Source organism: Patagioenas fasciata, chromosome 6 (genome assembly GCF_037038585.1).
Source record: "Patagioenas fasciata isolate bPatFas1 chromosome 6, bPatFas1.hap1, whole genome shotgun sequence".
In the NCBI taxonomy this organism is placed as follows: Eukaryota; Metazoa; Chordata; class Aves; order Columbiformes; family Columbidae; genus Patagioenas; species Patagioenas fasciata.
The window spans coordinates 31664067-31682694 of NC_092525.1; the positions used below are offsets into that span (position 1 = coordinate 31664067).

Sequence of the window (18628 nt, forward strand, 5' to 3'; positions counted from 1 at the left end):
CAAGTGGATCTTTTCCACTGAGATTATGAAGACATAACCAAAGATCAGTGTTAGGTAAATAAAAGACTGTTCAACAAGAGAGATGTGTTTGGCATTTTTAAAAGACAAGAAGTTGTAATTCCATTGGATACAAATAATTACTCCCACTCTTACAATTACCCACTGAAAGAAAACTAATACAAATTATAGCTGCATGACTAAGTTGGGTGTAGTCTGCGTACGAAAAACATTTATTAAAGCAAGTCTATATACACAGAGTTCACTATCAGCTCTAGCAAGAGATTTCAAAGAAAGCAAACTTGTCCTTAGCCATTCAGAAATTTATAGCAAAACAAAGGCACAAAACAATTAAGTGCAACAGTTGAAAATAAACCAGGCTTCCAAAGAAAGTTGGAGATTTTTAATACATTAAATAATCTTCAGAACCAATCTTCCACTGTATTCTGTACTGATCAATAAGCGGAGGATATGCTAATGAGAACAAGTTGAAAATTAAAAAACTAGTGGAACAAAGGTAAAAAATAGAGTCTAGCCCATTTTTTTAGTCTAGTGCATATTTGTATTTTATGCTAAAAAATCTGCCACGGTGGAAAAACCAAGGTTTTTCAGCTTACAACAGCATTTACAGTAAATTTTTCTTAACAGTTACTTACTAATCCAAAAAGACAAGCAACTGCAACATCAAAGTTTGTGCCCTGTATACGCTGAATTCAAATACATTGCACAGTAAATTTAAAAAATGAAAAAAAAAAAAAAGGTAAAGAAAGCATTTTTAGGCAAAGGCTATTTAACCTGCACAAAAAACTGTGAGCGGTGCTTATCAGAAGCTGTGTCTTGCAGATTCAGTAACTTGTCTGAACCTTGTGAATTATGTCGACCTTTAGTATTAGCAATTTAAGTTCACTTTCAACATGCAGTGGAGTGATCTCAAGTTAAATCAAAAAATACCATTAAATGCTGTTGGGCTTAAGACTCAAGGAAAATATATTCACCAAAGGAGATACTGAAGACAACACAACTATATACAACCTACAAGAATACTAAAAAATAACTTAATGAGCTTAAGGTTGCTCTCAAATCTTGCCTCGCAGCTGTTAGTATCCTACATCATGGGCTAACAGCCATGGCCATTAGTGCCTCCAACACTTCAATCCAATAGCACACAATGGCACCCAAGGCACCCCTCCTGTTCCCCACCAGCCGTGTGCTCTTGCCTCTGCACCACTCCATCAACACCGCTGCCACCTTGCCTCACCTGTTTCACCAGAGAGACCACCAACAGGAGTGGGAATAACAACAGATTTTAATATATCTGGGAAACCATAGCCTATATCTCATATTGTTCTGATGCGTTCACCTTGCACCAGCTGGACATCTCCACACTAAGTATCTTTGCTGGTTTTAGAAAAGCTGCATATGAATTGTTTGTTTGTGGGAAGAGGGAGACAGCTATCATACTGCAGAGTCAAACCACCGGTGCGTATATACATAAAAATACATCATTAATCTCAAGAAGCCTTTCTTTTTAATATTCTACTCAGTTCTGTAATTACTCTGACAACATTAACCTGGCATTCAAAAGAAGTTTCCAAAAGGTGTTTTTTGCCTGAAGCCAACATCCAGTACCATTAAGAAGCAACTTCCCCCAGTGCACAGCCAAACAAAGCCTCTGCTGTCCTACTTAGGCTCTTCAGCCCACAAAGCTCCCCTTTGCCGCTAAGGTTTCATTAGCATTACGGAACACCACATTACTTATGTTTCCAAACATGTAACCAGAAAGGATGGCTTTCCAAACATTTTGTTCCAACAAAAAAGGACTCTACTGGTCGAAATTCCTTCTCTGCTACTAATACAAAACTGGAATGGAAAAAAATGAGTACACTTGACATGCTATTTTCCCCTCATGCTTTACTACAAGTGCTTCATCCCTTACCGAGTGCCAAAATCTCTTGCCTTCCTCAATTCCTCTTCATGTAATCCTAGAATCAGTATGCTCTGGGCAAAGATTATCCCAGAGTCTCTCAAGGGAAGAAAGAATTTGCTTTCTCCCTTATGAGAAAACATGCACAGAACATACACAGAACAACCTGAGTGGAGTAAATCCTGTGTAAGAAAAGTAATAAAACTCATTAGCTATCCTCACCACTCTGCAGACTTTTACATTAGCCCAGCTCCTCCACCATTACTGACATCTATGAAACTACTTATGGATGCGTTCATGATCTCCTAGACAAGGAATGGCTGACCTAATTTAGTGGGCCACTAGTCCACATTTACTGGAATTTAAAAAAACAACCCATATATTCGCTATGAATGACCAAAGTTGGACGCCTAAAAAAGAACAAACCCACAAACAAAAAGTCAGCAAAAACTACAGATGATTTGTAGATTTGTATTCAAAATGAAAACACTATAATAAATTCTCATGTAAAAACTGATTATCTGCATTACACTGGACATGCTGATGATGCCTCTTTAGTCATGGATGTAGAACAGAGCTCTCAATTTACAAAGAAAAATACATTAAGCAAACACAGCTTCACAATTTTCAAATTCTCTATAAACAATAAACCAATGAATGAGAGTCTGCAGTCACAAAAATCACCTTACGCTGCTCAATAATGACACTGAGATAAATGAGCAAAAGATAAAAGCAACATCAATGAATACAGAGAAGGGAATGGACTTCCCAGAAAAGCTTGTAGAGATGAGTCACAAATTTACTCATGGTCCTTTTAACTTCTCTCCAGAGGGACCCATGTTTGAGCTCTTGGTCTTGATTCAGCAAAAAGTTTCCTTTTCATCCAAAAAACACAAGGAGAAAAATCTTCCACACTGCTACAAAGGAAATCAAATTAATGCACTGAGACACAAGCCAATTGATATGTTGAACGGGAAAAAAAAATATATATATATATAAACGGAAAAATCAGGCAGTACTGTACAGATGAGAAAATGGCCCAAAGGGTTGCAATAAAATTTAAGCCTGGAATTTCAAAAGAAATACATCATTGTATTAATTTGGCTGACTCCTTTATAAGAAATGTGAAAACTGTGAGCAAAAGGCAATTTTTTTAAAAAGCACATCCCACAATATCTACCTTGATGGCAAAGTATGTTCTCAACAATATTTCAAGGCAAATATATATTGCTGTTTGTCTAGTAACTCCCCACACTTCTTAGCAGCTGAGCAGGCATTTTTTGTAAAAAACTTTATTAAAACTGCAGTTGACTATCATTAAACTGATTAATGACAACTAATGCATGGTGACCCTAAGTAGAGACTGCCCACTCAAAAGCTGGAATGTAGTTCAAAGTCTCTACATGCTAAACAAACAAATCTGACACTTCACCAAAAAAATCTGTAGTAGGTCAACACAGACTATTCCAAAAGAAATGTTACCTCCCTAAATTCTACTTCCAGATTATTTACTGGAACCACAGATCAATGTTATGAAGTTCTAAAGTTATCAGGTTTTTGTAGATAGCAGTAAGACCTACAATAGCTGAAGCATCAAATCAAGGAGCCGAGCTGAATGAAATTTGCACCAAAGACAAAACACCCTTTCCTAGGTTAAACCATCTGTTCTCCCCCTCTTACAGATACCTGTTCCCCCCCCACCCCAAACAAGCCTCAAGAACCAATAATGAAAAAGAAAACAAACCACCAAAACACAAAACCACCAACTCACCTACACAGAGAACCTCTTCTGAGGGATAAGCGAGAACGTTCCAGCACAAATACCAAACCTTTAGTCTTCCTAAAGCTATCAGCAGCTAGTCCACACACTATTTTATACAGTGGTTACAAGTACAAGGCATTAAACCAGACTGAAACTTTAAAGGGTTAGTGTTCAGCTTTCATCAACTTTGGAAAGCATTTCTACTTGCATTAAAAGCTGAGACTGTGTCATCAAATTATGTAAAAAAGTTTTACTGATTCCTTTACAATAAAATCCAGTTTACTGCATCAACGTTAAATTGCTGATTAGTTTCCATTTCACTGACCTCCATTTTGGCCATCTCCAGACAACACAGTTGAAAGCCTTAAGAAACCTCTTAAACACAGAACTACATCTACATACAAGTTTAAGCAAACTAAATTACTGAAATCTGCACTATCTTTAAAATATATTCTTTAATAAAACATTTCATTTTCAATCATGACACTTTGCATTAATTATGCTACCATCATTTTATTCTCTTTTGACTCAATTGTACATCATTATTTCCATACTTTCATCTGACTGTAACTTTAGTCTGCACTTACCCAAGTGATCTGATTTGCACTTTCGAAGCACTGGCACAAGATCAGCTTCTTTCCCCAATTCTTGGTTCTCCAGGCTGCATAGCTTGGCCAGTCTAAACTTCCAGTTTAGTCAGTGGGAGATTAAAAACTCAATCCCATATTTTGCTCTCTAAATTCTTAACACTTACGCAGTCCAGTGTAAGGGAACACATACTACAGCCTAACAGCATTCCACCAATAGTGTTCAGAGCATGGAAAAGCAGGAATTGGGTCTTGTTCAGGGAAAAACCCAGAACATTTGGCATCAAAAAAGCCTCAGTGCATTTGTGGATAGAAATGTTGCATTTTATTATCACTTTAGGAAAAGTAACAAATTACTTGACCACACAAGCGCAAGTCCACAGTAATCCAACTAAGAACATGTGGCTAATGATGTAACTCTACACTGATCATAGCAGTTCTTGTTTATTCAATTAAAGCCCATGAGGGTTTCTCAAATGAACCTGAATTATGGATAAATTAAAATGATAGGTTAAATTCCACGTGATGTCTTTGCTTCCTGAGTCAGCAGTACTCAACTCCTTTCAGTAAATTAAATATTTTAAGTTACAAAACATTATAAAAGCAACTGCTTCGCATATTAAGATATGTGAAGTATGAAACTCTTATCCTGAAATATCTGAAGTGTTTCTATGAAATATTTTGCAGCTTGCTTTTTTCTGTTTTTGTGGTGAGTGGGGTTTTGTGGTGGTTTTTTGTTTGTCTGGGGATTGGGGTGTTTGTTTTAATATAGATCAAGGCCTTGAACTAAGTTCAAACAATTCAACATTTTACAAGAATGAGTTGACTCCAGGTAAATTTATTTATTTTAAAAATAACTTGCAATGTTTGTGCAAAGAACTACTTGATGTGCTACATTTAAAATTATAAGAAACATAATCAGAAATAAACATAAATAACAAGAAGTTACCAGTAAAATATACTATACCTTGGCCTATTTGTCTTCACAACAAATTAATTATAAAATTGTATTTTAATTAGACTATGTTACGCAAATCTACTTCTGAGAATATATTTCAGTTTTTTCTGATCTTTGAAAGCTCTTCAGTGCCTAATTGTTTTTTTTTTTTTCCTACTTTTGTCTCTATGCATTCCTGCTTCCTATCCCAGAAGAATAGCTCTTCTATTTTACTGTCTGAACTGATTATCACTCTTCTCTCTTCCAGCCTGCATGCTTTTGTAATTACCAATTTGGTCTTCCTCTTTTTCTTGCAACTGTAATGTGCTTCTATTAACAGGCAGACAAGAGCTGCTTCCAGCTAAACAGTACTTTATTTTTTTAAAACATCCTGTTAGTTTTAAATCTAAAAGCTAGAAAAGAACTGTTTCTATACCAAGAACTAAATAGAAAGTGTCTTGCTTTCCTGCTTTCTGTCTGTTCTGGATTGTAGCTTCCAGACTAACCTACAAATTATACCCCATTCATCTCTGAAAACAATGTAAGTATTAAAGAGAGTGGAAAAAATGTGGCTGTTAGCAAACTTAAAGGCTAAGCATTCTGTAGACTAAAAGATTTAATATCAATGAGAAGGTTCTGAGCAGCAACACCAAAAGCCATAGCTACACTGGAAACAAAGCAGAGGTGTTCACAGATTAAGTTGAAAAAAAAAAAGTCACAGGTATATGCCATGCTGTATGATAATATATACAGCAATCAGGTTTCTGAAGTGAAGCTAGAAACAGAGAGCCACAACTGAGGAAAAGAAATACTAAGTTTATGCTTTTCTCTTTAAAGATCTCCTCAGAGCAGCAGCAAGGGATGGAAAGTCAGGTGTGGCAGGAGGGCAGGTCTGGTTTGGCGGCTAGCAACTTCACAGCTGGGACAGCAAAGTGCAGGAATCTATCACAGACTGAACAGGAATAGAAACGTTTGTGACTGCTTTTGGGATGAGCTGCCAGAATCAACAGAGTAAAGTTCTGCATCAGATCAGGTGAAAGACATTAAGGACGGGCATTAGAGATGACAGCTGTGCACTCCAGTTCACTCATACCACTGAATGGATCAGCTGGACTAACAAGATTTTAAACAGCATTCCTTCTACCAGCGGAGCAAATTCGTTGAAACAGTTCCCAGCTGGGACACTGAACACCAAAGTTCAGACAAGAGAGGAAAGGAATATGCTGCCCCAGGGGGTATCTCAACAACCACTCCTATTGGTCCCGTTTATTAATTGTCTCCAGAATTCTTCACTTACTGAATGGGCATCTTCATATGAACTGAAACAGTGTATTCACCTCACTGTAACAGGAGGCAAACAAGTTTACCTATGGATCTGCTTTCCTTTTCTCTCAGGGGACTCTCACTCACGGCCTGCCCCACTCTGCACCTTCTCCTCCTCAGAAAGTTCTACCAAGTGGCACACCGCAGCCACAGCAGGGCTCCGGGCACCCTTCACAGCCTCTTCACATCCTGCTTTTTAACAAACCACCAGGGTATGGATCAGCTTTAATTTAACATCTTTAACTACAAGTTAGCAAGGAAGTAAGATACTCTATCCCAAGCAAACAGAATGGACTTTCTTACCACCACCCTGGAGAAAAATATAAACACACACACATCTAAAGCAGGTATCACTAATCGTACATCCCTGCTTGTAGAATACAAACATACCAGGAAATCCTACTTTGCAAACTGGATCAGAATCCATTCACTTAACTCTCAAATAGCCCCTTAATCTCATTAAACTTTTAATTAGGAGGAAATTTGTTTAACTAAACAACTTTTGATTTTAAAAGATTAACCAGATTTTTTTCATATATGCTTTTTAAAAAGATGTGTAAAATACCTGAGTCCTATTTGCATTTGAACAAAAGCTTAATTCTGAAGCACTAATTCTCCACTTAGTTTTACTTTACGCTTAATTCCTACTTTAACAAACATCAGACCATTTTTAAACAGTTCTGAGCAAGATAACAGCAGATCACAAATCATACGTTTTCAAGTATTACTGGATTACAATAGTTGACACTTGAACACAATGACAGCATTACACTTGCCTTGTACATACAAAGGATAACTATGTCCATTCCCCTGAACAACAAAAAAATCTTATTTTCACCATAGCCAAGCCAGAAAGCAAGGACTTGCTGAGTCTTCTGAGTGGCTGAATGCTGTTAACAAACAGACAGAAGCATAAACAGATTTTAGTCCCAGTTATGTCACTTGCAAAAGGAGCCAGAAGACTTCAAGTTAAACCATTAATGAAGTGCGAAATGACGCATCACAGTGAAAAAAGTATTAGCGTCTGTACAATGCTTAGAGATGCTGTTGCTCATTCTAAGAAATAACTGGAGAAAACCCTGTCTTTACAGGGACCCTGGAATAACATGGAGTGTAAGGCAGTGGGGTTATCCAGTGAAGCAGCAGAATGCTTAATGGTCACACAAGGCCTCGTAGGAAGCAGAAGTTCTGTACAAAACCAGCACATTTACTGCATGATTAATGTTCACCTGCAGAAAATCTGCAAGAACAAAGTATGTGGCTTGGAAAACAACGCTGGAAGTTGTTTATTTTGGGAAAATTATTTAAAGGATCATTTCATATTCCAGTTTGAAAAGATGTTTTGGTTTGACATGGTTTGACACTCAGCGTACAAGTTGAATATCTTAGTGTATGACTAGGCAATCCCTTGGTGAAGTTCTGAAAACTTTAAAATGTTTTAAATGCCTCTCTAGACATTAAAGACACTTCCACAATATTATTAAAAATGCATCCACGGGAAACAGAATGGGCAAGCAGCCCTGACACTCTCTAGTTCTTGCACATGTGACTCAACAATCTATTTTTGCATTCCAGAGGATCTGTTTTCTAAAAACTTGCAGAAACAGGAAACAGACCCTAGCTACTGCCAGCTTCTCCAGAGAAGGGTTAAGCGCCTGCTCTGGCCAGTCTGGTACAGCATCCAACAGGCAGAGTACGCACTGCTTGCATACTTGGCTTTTTTCCTCTCCATACACTAGGGGAGTGAAAAGAAGGGAGTGATATTGCTGTTACAAAGCTAAATGTTCCTGGAGAGCAGTAGCTTACTACCCTGGAGGTGTAATGACAAAGGGAGAGCTACAGAGAAGACAACAGCAGAAAGATAAAGGTTTTGCAAATGGAATACTCCAGAACACCTAAATGCCCTACATGACAAATCGGGAAGAAAACAAATTCCACAAGGTTTGCTGTGCATTCTGTTGCAATAAGCCTGTGTCCAGTGCTTTGCAGGACACAGTCATTGTTTATCAAGTTACATCTCCACCCCTTTACAGGTACATGCACAACTCTGCATGTCCAGTCGCACTACCGTGAAACACAGATTACACTCCACTATTTTTAGTGAAAGTTTAACTGCACTGAAATGTGACATAAATAAAATAACTACTAGTTTGCATATAACTTAGTCAGAGTCTATACTATAGACCATATTATAGTTCAGAACTATGACTGCCATAAGTCTGAACTCACCAAAAAGCCAGGATGACTGTGATAGCAAGTGACACAAATTTAGAAGGAGGAAGTACTTTCTGACAGCTGGGGGAGGTGAAAAAGAAGGGAGAGTATCAACTTCCCTGGCATCCAAATATCACTTCCTTGTATTTATCTGTTCAGCTCTTAAGCAGACCATTCTGAGGATATCATTCTTAACTGACTTTAAAACGGTGTTTAACAAGTAGGGTGCACAAATCCCACGTAGAAGAGCCAATCTGGTGTGTTTCACATTTGAGGATTTCATGTCAGAGGATGCACATTTAAGCCTTATCTCAGGGGAATAAGTGGAAAGCGGAAAAACTTGTTTGGTGTGGGTTGAATCATGCTGTTTGTCATTCTGACAATTAGTACAAACATATTATAAAAATATCTATACAGAATCCCAGCACTGAGCATCAGCAGCACAACTTCACTGTTTCAAACCACAGAGAGCAAGGTATATCCATTATAACTTTCCTCACACATATTCTAAATAATGTGCACCTTTATTAAATATTAAACTCAAGTCAACGCATCCTTAAACAAAATGTCTTTCATGGCACTACTTCTAAACAGTAACTTGAGTAAACAATGAACTCATAAAACTTATAGCACAGGAATAAAACAAACATATCCTGGTGTTCACTTTTAGATTACTTCTCACAATTGGTGTAATTAAAATACACAGTAAATCTATAGGAACTTGGTACTGTAATAACACATATTGATCTTCTGGTAAATGTGAATCTTTTACCTTAAACAAAGACATAGAGATCCAGACAAAATCTCCTTATTTAGTATAGCTTTGATGAGTTGTTTCAACTACTCTCACTGTTCCTAATGGAGGTACACTGTAATACTGGGAATGCAACTGCTACTTCCTAGTGCTATTATCAGCTCCCATCGGATAGATTTAAGATGAAGCCATGTACCTTACACGTGTTGTTACTGGTATTCAAAAGATACAACTGTACTATACAGATCATCAACAAGTATTTGCTCTTCTAAATCACTCAGAGTCAGATATCCATAAAGAGGTATTCTGATCAGCTCGATTTTATTGAACTGAATGATTTGCCTTTTATTCTTTGGGAAAGCCTGCTAATATTAACTGAATTAATTGCCACAGACTGTTCTGAGCACACACACTTCCCATTAAATGGGAGCAGGTGCTGTTCAATACTTCGGAGGATCAGAGATCACTGGGGACTGGCTAAGTAAACAGCTACAGAGCTGGAAGGCTCGTCTGTTAACTGATTGACTGTCTGCTGTTTGGTTTTGTCAATTTAATGGACATGGGGATTTTTCTGCAAAAAGTCCTAATCTAAGGTGAACTTCCCTTTTCAGTGTTACCTGTGAATATCTTAGTGTTCAAGAGAAAAAATATACAAGCCACATCTTTTACCCTTCATTAATATCTTGCCAACAACAGTAAATACTTTGCAAACTCAATTATAAAAACAGACCCATATACTTAACAGTAAAGTAACATAGCAGTAAATTAGAGCTTTCCCATCTTCTTCCAAACATTATTTCAGGTAAAGATAACACGGGGGGGAGGGGAAAACAAAACAATCAAAACCAAACAAAATCACAAAACAATACAAACACATAAAAATCATTCTCTATTTACAATGCAATCTACTGCACTCACTATTTTCAAAGCAAAATTTGCAGTAACATTAATGTAACTGAATAAAGAATTTAAATTAAAATCAGATGTTATTACTGGTATCTTCATAAAAATTCAATTTTTCAAGGTTTTGTGATTCAGATAGCTTATCATTAAAATGTAACACAATTGTGCTCTGTGTCAGTTTGCCTCAGTTTTTAAGATATAAGCCTAGAAATAAAAAATCCTAGAAATATAAAGTCATCTCATACTTCACCACAGACTTCATAAAATTTCTTTTTCTAGTAGAAACATACTTTTTTAGCAAGATCAAATAAAACAAACACCTATTGTTCCCCATCCAGGTTAACAAGGTATTTTTCCTGCCCAAATACCTTAAATTACAAAGGAAATTATCATAGCGATGTAATTTAACCATAAGCATATGCACTTCCATTTAAAAAGTTACATTTTTAAAGCAGTTTTAAAAGAACCCTATTACAGCATATTTGGTCACTGAAATTCATACACAAAAGCTGAATACAAACCCCCACATTTTTAAATTGTCACAGCTCCATTTCTCCTTTCCAAGACACATACAAAAGCCCAAACTCAAACCAGCTCCATTTCATACTGTTTCTTTAATCCAGCACAGTAATTACATCCATATTACAAAAGACAACAGGCTCCATAAATATAATCCACACCACTGCAGGAGTTCGATACTGAAAACAAGTAATTGTATAGCATAATCAGCACAGATATTTCTGAAGCAGACAAATAGTATTCAGGACAGAAGTAAAAACGGAACAGGGTCACATCTGGCAATAGGAGGCACTAGCCTGCCTCCATTTCTTTTTGAAGAGACAAATTTTTTTTGAGAGCAAATCCAGCAGTCAATGTAGAAATGAAAAGGTCCTTCAGCAGGAGCCTACCTTTTGCAGTTACTTCCTTTCTGACCGAACTAATAAAAATAAGGGGTATTCACACTGAAATAGTGATCAGAAAGGTACAAACAAGCATCCAATCTGGGTACCTTATCTGTGACTGGAACAGAAGCATCTTGGCTACTTCTTCCTTTTCAGAACTTCTAAGGACCAGTTTTTAATAACCTTCTAATCTATTTTTTTCATCTGTCCATCCACTGCTTCCCTTTTAATTCCTTCTTTAAGCCTCTTTTGCACAATTTACCCTACTGACGTAACTTCACTTAATAAGCAGATACCAAGAACCTCCTCTCTGTCCTAATCAATAATTAGTTTGGAAAACCAATTTAACAGCAACATTTTAAGCACTATGCATCTTGCTGCATTGGTGACAGCCACAGAAAGACTGCTACTGTAGTAAATAATTATTAGGTCTCTTTCCTAGTGACTTTTCATTATTACCAAATCAGAAATAATAGAGAGCCAAACAGTAAAAAAGTGTTTGGCAGTTTACTGGAGATGTGGTTCAAAATTCAATTGCAGATCAGCACAGTAAGTCACTATGATTCATAGTATTTCCCTTTCAAAATCCAGTTCTAACCAAAGAATCCCATGAAACTAACACCCCTTATTCCACATCGAACTCTAAGCACAAGAAAGTGGCACAGTCTTTTTCTCGCCTAAAGATGTGGAACCTCTCCTGTATTTTATGTCATTGCCACATCACATTCTCTATGTCCTATACTGAAAAAACAACTATTTGTATCTTCATTCTTCAGGGTGAAGTACTACCCACGCCTTTACTAAGTACTCATTTCATGAAGTTCTCAGGAAATTAAAATAGAAAAATATTAAACAATAATGATAAAACTCAGAAAATAATCAATGTTCTAGGAACTGCCATAGAATGCTAAATAAATTCTGAGAAACAGCCTCAAATATTGAATAAAATATTGAATAAAACATGAAATAATGACAAAACCACAATCCTTTTACACTGATTGAAACTGTTATGTCTTTTTTTATTACATTGACTATAAAACTGAAACCATCTAATTGCATATGGGAGTTCTAACTTTGGTTTTAGCATTATCAGCTTGATTTAAAACCCCCTGAAAATTTACATTTCATATCTGGGGAGCCTTAATACTTTATATCCTAGCAAAACCATTTTCAAATCAGTGATTAAAGCCTGCCTATTTGTAATCAATAAAACACATCTGGATTTTGTGGTAGAAAAAAAGCAAGAGCAGTGCCTTTCCCCAAGTATCTCTTTTTAATAATATTTCATCACACTAATGTGTAAAACCATGCTTATCTTTTAAAAATAAATAAAAACAAAACAAAATTAATTAGTCATTTGCTTATCTGTGTCAGTACCTGAATTCAATGCATCTTTAACATATAATGGCAAATTGAAGAAACTAAAGACATTCTCCAGCTGGTCAATTTTTCTGAAGATATTTATTTGCAAAATGAGTAAGAAAGAGTCCAAAAACAACCACATATCATTGCTGCAAAGAAGTGGAACACTGTCATGAACGGTTTTTATTTGTAACTGTTGTCCCCATAAGTCTCAGAAACATACTGAATATTTAAAATTTCAAAAGATCATTTATCAAAATATATTTGGCTAAGTTTTGAATGTTCTTCTGTATCACACAATGATACGACAAAACCAGCCGCATATGCAGAATATGATTTGAGAAAGGTGAAGGAGAAACTTTGCTTAGCTGCTCAGGAAGAGATGTGCCTGCATTACTACTTACTTTGCATTATTCCATTAGGTTGGAAATACTCATTTGATATGAACCTGTTACAACTGAAAATGCACTGCTGATAGTAAAATTAAAGTTTCTTTTTTTCATCACATACAAAGTCAAATTTTTAGGCCTCCCAAGAAAACATAGTAGCACAAACCCATAGTAAATACTTGACTCTCTAGCATTGCACAAACCAGTTCATTCACACAACAATCAAATGTATCAGCCAGTTCATAAACACAATCACTAGTAACAACAGAACAATTTTAAAAGAACTTCATGCTTTCTAAACTGCTATGGTTCTCAGCATCCATCATTATGGTTGTTGTCATCATTAGTTTCATTTGTTCTACTTGCATTTTAAAATCACACTGAGATACAATATACTACTATCTTAATAATCTTAGTTTTCAGTAAGCCTATATAGTGTTTTGATTGATATGGAACTTTGTTGCTCATGATTTCTCCAAACAACTCACATCAAGGATTCCAAACTCAACAACAAACTAAAACATTAATTAAAATGTTTTTCACCGTGTTGCAAAATAGTTTTCCCCATTTCGACAAACAACTGGAGAGATTACACAATACATTTTCCAGCACATCTGCATAGTCATCTCTGATTTCTGAATCTGGGTGACTTAGAAACAACTCAATTCATTTTAACAATGGTAACTTGTAAATTAATAAGAGCTTTTTTTGCAATAGAACAGATGTAATAGGTAAAGAACTGAAATGGAAACAAGTAGATACCCAGTAACAGCAGCATAATACTGAATAGCAGTAAGACTGGGCCACAACATCAGTAAATGCACAACTAATATACAAATACAGAAGTGAAATCAGGCATATAAAATCACGGAGAAAATACTGAATAAAGGTGTTTTTCTCAAGATGTAACTCAGGATTCCTAATATTAATGCAGGGTAACAGCATACCAAATGTAATTCAAATAAAGTACTTGCAGTTGAAACAGTAAACTGTTTCCAGCCAGATTAATGTAATTGGATGAGCCATGCTACCTTCTGTGTCAGCTACTATTAAATACAGCTTTCCTGGAAATGTCTTAAGGTTTAAAGACAAAAGACAAATTCAAGAACTGCACATTAAATCACCACATAACATATATTTACTATTGTTTCTGCTCAAAAAAGTTAAAGCAATGACAGCTATGAAAAGTGTTCTTCATATGGCAACACTGATTATGAAAGACTGCTGAAATACTAACATTAAAGCCTTCAATAACACCTTTTTAAGATGTTGGAGATGTTTATACCACACAACATAGATGACAAACCATAGGTCATACAAAGCCCTGAAGAAAACTGCACACATCAGAAAACACGTTGTACCCCAAAAGATGACCTTCTTACACATCACTGTGCATGACTTGTACTTCATTGTTAACTTGCCATGCCAACTCTTTATTTTTCTAATTTCCTCATAAAACAGAAGTTAATAACAAGTGGAATACAGAAACTAATGCTGTTGAAGCAACTGAATGAATTCTAATTCTAAAGAGATAAAAGATAACAAATGAAAGTAACATAAGAAGATAGTCTAAACAAACTAAAAATGGAGCAAGTAAATTGTTAGGAACTTCCAGCAAATGAAGATAAAAAGAAATTGTCTTCAGGAAAAAGAAAAACAGATTCTCACATCACAAAATTGCTTATTGCATTAGCTTGTTTAATGGCAGAGAATATTGAAAGATAAAGGATCCACTTTAAGCAAAGCCTCAAACCCTTTGCTTATGACAGGAACACGTAGATTTTTATTCAGATTTTTCAGGTGCCCTCATAAGCTTAATACAAAATATAGCAACATCTCAAAAAAAAATTCTTGAAATGAGGTTAAACTGCATGCCATACTACTTTGAGATAATGGCAATCAACCGGAAATATATGAAAAAAACGCCAAGTGCTCTTGAAGAAATGTTTTAAAATTCATCACCAGAAATCACAGATATGGAGAGCTGTAAGGCATTTTTGCTATGCACATGCAGCTGACTGAACAATTTGTGTACCTTTACAACACATGAAACATTGTTTTACATTGACTGCTTTAGGATGGATGAAGCCTGCAAATGTTCCATCTTTCCAAGAACAAGACAAAAAAATGTATAGAAGTTTAAAAATATGCATTCATTGCCCTATGTTTAAAAAACAAAATATATAACCAGAACCGAAAATACAGTGTTCCACAACAGACATACAATGAAATGAATTACTGAAAAGTCAGCTATAAATCTATTGAAATTACTAACAAGTTTGAGGGTACATAGCATTGAGAATGAGGAATTAACAACCTAAGAAAGGACAGGAAGAAATGACATGATGAGAATCTATGCTGTTTTCCTAACAGAGTATCTGGTACGAGTCTAGAAGTATTGCAGGCAACATCCAAACAACTGTCAGATTAACTTAGAGATACAGGAGCATGATGCTCTTCCCACAAATGAGCAGCAGTCAGCAAAAAGTTAAGCCTCTTTTCCAATCACCCAAGGAAGAAAAAGAGCCATGAAAGCCACAAGTTTCAGGTTTGACTTATGGTCTGATTACATCTGCATGATAAAAAGTTTGAAATGCTAAGTACAAAGTACTGCAAATAGTCTATCAATACCATAAAAAACATTTACATTTATAAGCTCTCTGTTAGAAATTCACCATTCTCAGTTTCCCAGCATCCAGTATAGATAAAATGACAGCAAGACTCCCACCTAAGGTCTGTATAAAGATGAAATGACAGCTCTTCTTTCAGAATTAAAACTCAAGATTGAAAATCATGCTTGAAGCATTAATATTCCATTGTATCTCATTATTGAAAAAAAACGTGAATGCTGGCCATTCAGTCCTATCACCTTCAGTTGATTACATAGTTTCTCAAAAATTGCAAGGCACTTCATACAAATGATGTCACAAAGTATTTGTAACACAGCCCACCATTACAGCCTTGCAGTGTAAACCAGGCAGATCATGGAAAAATGTTTTACCTAAGAACCACTGAACACAAATACCACGAGTATCTCATCTTTAAGACTTCATTTTAAACCTCTAAAAAAATTACTTCAGTTCAACTATTGAAATTTCAGTGAAACTAAATGACTAGCATGCACAGTCTGTCATTGGTTTCGTTTGCACCTACTAAAGGTTTTAACATAGAGAGCTAGTTCCTGGTTTTACAAGACTCCAATTCCAATCCCCTGACTAGGTGTATTGTTTCTTATAGTAAAAACTTCTTAGTTACACACAACAACCCTCTCAGGAATGCAGAAGATAAAGCTGAAACTCCTGGAATCGCACTCGTATCTCTCAAGTGCGGGGCTAGTACCTGAGGAACTGCAACATTGTTCCTGGAAAGAGAGAATCATTGCACTCCCTGGCACAGTACCAAAGTAAAACGTTTCTTTTAAGAAACCCATTTTAGAAAGAAGTTGCCCTTGTTCTTGGAGAGAGGTCAGGAAAAAACTACTTAATGTTAATGGCATCTCAAACTCAGGGAGACAGTTTTAAAAAAATCTAGGTTATACAAATGAAATACTTGGGCAGGAATGAGAACAGCAAAAAGAACACAAAAGGCCTTCCAGCTTTTGCGAAACAAAGAAGCAATCAAGCTAAACCAAAACAAATAACAATCCCTAGCTCTTAGTCTCAACGTAAAGACTTAATAGACCACCACACCTCTTGCTTCAGGAATAAAGATTTGAGTATCTGTACCAAAGAGTCAGGATATCTCACAAAACTGCTTGGCTTGCCTCACATGGTGACATTTCTATTTAAGTTTCACAGAACTGTACAGTCTACATTCCCCTCACATTACTTGTGAAGTAGAAAAATCCCAGGCATTTGGATTTTCCTGATAAGTTATTATTTATTTTCAAGAAACTCATTTTTCCTCTTTTAAACATGTCATCTTCTTAGGCAGGAGATGTAACCAGATATTCCAGTTGGTTTTTTCCTCATTTTTATTAGAAAATGCTGAAGAACCTTTCAACACAAGTTCATTCTTTTCTTCATCTCCTCCAGATAAATTTGTAACACCTTTCTGACCATATTGCACAAATCTCAAATGTCATCATGTACTGTTTAGCAAATTCTCCAGATAACAAAAAACACAGATAGTAAAATAAAACTTTTAATAAGATTAATTCTAAACCATGTGAGAGCGAAGTTTTCACAATTCATAAATCCAAGTACTAATCTATATCCTTGTTTTACTAGTTCCCAGTTTATAGCAGTCAAAGCTCATAAGCCTGAAAAGAGATCCCATTAAATTAAGAAATGACAAAACATCAGTAATTTTTGCTGATTTAAATAATGCAGTGCAGTAACTACAATCTACAGGTATAGTCAGGAAGCTCCGATGCAAAGTGGTAACTCAGGATATGCTGCACAGAAACATACTGGACAGGTCGGGCAGGGTGAAAAATAGGAGACTGTCCTGTAGAGTTACCTTGAAGAACGCATTAGTGCTGCAGTGTCACTGGAGCATCTGCAAGGCTCATCAGCTTTGCAATTACCCCCTCTCTTAAAAAACAAAACAAAACAAAACAATCTTCTTCTCTGAAAAGTTCCCAGTATACAATACTTGCTCTCAAGCACATTAATGAGTTTCACTGATCCTGTAAGACCTTTGCTCATAAAATGAACAAATATTGGTAAAATTAAATATATAGACAAGTACCTGCACTATTAGGATCTAACTAAAAGCAGTCTAAGGGGGATGAGGGAACCCATACTTCACTCTTGAGAACAAAATTGTTTTATCAGTCCTCCTTAATAAACCTTCATGTAGTTTTCCATTTACTAATCACAAATTTGAACTTATTTTCAGACAAAAACATAAAGCATGTTTCATTAAAATCCAGATAATGTGTCCAATATCTTATTTGCTGTTGCACTTAATTGCTTCGTACATTTTATAAACTAGAGCTTTAACTTTTAACTTTTCTTTCACCTGAGTATTCAACTTCTTTCCTGAATCTCAAATTTACGTTCCATCCTAAGACTTATTAACAATTTCTACATCATTTTTCAAAAATCAGGCTCTAACCATTCCAAGAGCTGCAATCTTCATCCATTCCTTAGCCATCTCACTTCTCAATTACAACACCACCCTTTTCTCCAGTATTGAGAGATTATCATTTCACCTGTCTAGGTTTCTGGAGTGTCATCTCTTCCTGCCTCTTTGCATCCTTCTCTACTGCATCAAACATGAGCCTCTAACCTCACTTGCGAGGGTACCGCTGGCTGTTTCCAGGTCTCTTACCTCATTATACCAAAGGATTACTGTTTGCTTTTCATGAGTTCCGACACTCCCTTGTACATTTCAACAAGTATTTCCTGCATTCTCTTGGGTTGCTTATGTGCTAATCCCCTGCAAACATGACCAAGGTTCACCCCATTACTACCCTTCGCTTGCTAAGCTTACCAAAAGAAACAGTTTAAGGTGCTCCAGTTGAGATCACTGCCCCTCATGCTGAAGAATACTTGGGTTTGCACAGTTCTCTCATTAGGTGTGACCAGTAAATGACCCATCTTCTGTTGGAACTGAAAGTTAAGGGAA

General features: G+C 36.1%; 1 protein-coding gene across 6 annotated transcripts in view; it reads right to left on the bottom strand.

The window, feature by feature from the left end:
• FNBP1L (formin binding protein 1 like) overlaps positions 1-18628 on the bottom strand; it is a 56593-nt gene that overhangs the window by 28790 nt on the left and 9175 nt on the right. The gene's annotated exons all lie outside the window — the stretch shown is intronic.